We start from the raw sequence: 2,552 nt of genomic DNA, 5'->3' as shown, positions 1-2,552 counted from the left end.
TTAGTTTGAATAGCATTAACGTTCATCTTACTAGTTGTTTTGATAGTTTTGCCATCTAAGCCGCCAATGTGGTAATAGAATCAAGTTCAAAAGCTCCAGTTGTCTTTCCCAATATTGCTCTCTTTATCGACCATTTATAGCTGTTGGATGCCAATTCTTCCAGAAGTTCATATGTAGCTTCATGGGTCTTACTCATTAATGCTCCTCCCGCGGCTGCATCAACTATAGATCTATTTGTAGGTCCCAAACCAATGTAAAATATTTGTACTTGAAGCCATGCTAGGAGGTCGTGATGTGGACACTTGCGCAATAAATCTTTGTATCTCTCCCATGCCTTATATAATGATTCACCCTCAATTTTGGTGAAGTTTGTGATATCATTCCTGAACTTTGCTGTCTTGGCCAGCTGGAAGTATTTTGCTAAAATTTTTTGTGCCAAATCCTCTCAAGTGGTGATAATGCCAGGCGGCAAAGAGTTCAACCAAGCCTTTGCTTTTTCCCTGAGTGAGAAAGGAAAAAATCTCAATCGAATCGCATCATTTGTCACTCCATTATGTTTAAAGGTTTCACAGATTTCTAGGAAATTTACAATACGGACATTAGGATTATCTTGTGACAGCCCCCCAAACTGGATAGTTTGTTGAATCATTTGAATGATGGTTGGCTTGATCTCGAAGTTATTGATTTGTATGGCTGGTCGCCCCATTGACAGGGGACATAGCATAGTCTCTTAACGCCTTTTGCTCCTCCTCGGCCATAATAGTTGTAGATGCGGCGACTTCTTTCTTTTTCTCTTTTCAATCTCGGGATAAAAAATTGTATGCTCTAATGATACCGATCAAGACATGCGCTACTGATTCCAAAAAAGAAAAACCAAACTGAGATATATTAAAACAACTTTTAAAAATAAACAAAATCAAATCAAAATTAGTAACAATCTAACTAGTATCAATATCAATAACAAATAATTAGTCCCCGTCAATGGCGCCAAAAACTTGTTGCTTCTTTTGGTAATTATCTGCAAGTGCACAGAATCATAACAAGTAGTAACATGTTTTCAAGAAAACGGATATCGAACCCACAGGAATTAATTACGCTATTGAGTACTGAAATTGACTAAATTAATTACTATTTGGAAAATCGAAATTTGGAGAATAGATGATCTAACTTAAACTAAATAAAAGAGCATTAAACTTTGAATTTTTAAAAGATAATAAGAACAGATCTAGAGCGTTTGATTTCACCTAGCGAATCCCACACAATTTATTCTTCCTTGTTATAAAACTCCAATTATCCCACATTGATAATAAAAATCCCTTATGTGACGCCCACAGATTCCGCTTGGGATCGGACGGACATCTGAAGCGTCGGGACATGCAACACAAGGTTACCTGCCCTCGTTCATGACATATAAGATGCAATGTTCCTAACATGCGTCTAGCATTATGCAATATTCGCAGTGGATAAATTTTTTTTTTTCTTTTGGCAATACCATGCACCAAACTTATAATATCCCAAATACTTAAAACATACTTCATACATAAAGGCATACTAACAACTGAGATCACAATACTAGTCCAAAATGATTGTGAACAAAAGAGTGCTGGAGATTTAACTCCACAAAATACAAGTAGTAATCTAGGGTAACTACATCTAAGTCACACCGTCGCTTAGTCGACCGTTTCCAGCTGGTCGATCCCTAGTTCTCCTTCAGATCCTGTAATAAGATCTACAATTCGGGGGGAATGGTAGTTGGGACTACCACAGTGAGATTTGATTACAAATCTCAGCAAGTTAACAAAAAACCTTCACACAGGTTAATGATGCATGCATGGCAATAAAGGCATAAATGCACAATCAAAGTCAATAGTAAACATAACATATCTTGACATAGCATGGTATGAAATTATAAGCATAGCATGACTTGACATAACATGGCATGAGCTGACATAACTTGAACTGAAACTGAAACTTAGCTTGACGTGACATAAACTTGAAACTTGACATGAACGTAAACTTGAACATAACATAACGTGAAACATGACTTGAACGTGAAATACATGAACTTGGAATCTTATTCAGTAGACTTAATCATTAAAGTGACCATACAGGTGCTACACAGGTCCCCTTGAGCCGTGTGTCCCTGCCGATTACCGCATCACAACACAGGTGTCTATACCAGCTGTGAGTGCGTTAATACGTACTCCACAGTTGTTGTGGCCCCACGTATCCTACGTGTCACAATTGCTGTGTCTCACGTAGTGTATACTCCACAGTTGTTGTGGCCCCATACTTCATGCTCCACAGTTGTTGTGGCCCCATTAATTGTTTGTGCCACACTTGTTGTGGACACACGTAAAATAAAGTTTGGCTCCATCGGCGTTAGTGCATGGCACGCTCCGGTGACCAGCTAATTAGGCCCCATTCGCAACCTGTTGACTGTACTTCGTCAAACCAGGGAATTTCACACCTATTTAGACACTCCAGCGTGAACAAGGAGTTTCACTAGGATATTACCCCATTCTAGCACTTAGGGTCGTGATTGACATGAA

At 38.7% G+C, this 2,552-nt stretch overlaps 1 non-coding gene across 1 annotated transcript; it reads left to right on the top strand.

The window, feature by feature from the left end:
* The first annotated feature begins 284 nt into the window (after positions 1–284).
* LOC121243768 lies at positions 285–391 on the top strand. Its single transcript, XR_005936256.1, has one exon. It is a non-coding gene; the product is annotated as a small nucleolar RNA R71 (small nucleolar RNA).
* Positions 392–2,552: the final 2,161 nt, after the last annotated feature.

The sequence above is a fragment of the Juglans microcarpa x Juglans regia genome, chromosome 8D (assembly GCF_004785595.1).
Source record: "Juglans microcarpa x Juglans regia isolate MS1-56 chromosome 8D, Jm3101_v1.0, whole genome shotgun sequence".
Classification (NCBI taxonomy): Eukaryota; Viridiplantae; Streptophyta; class Magnoliopsida; order Fagales; family Juglandaceae; genus Juglans; species Juglans microcarpa x Juglans regia.
This window is presented reverse-complemented; position numbering and strand designations above follow the sequence as displayed.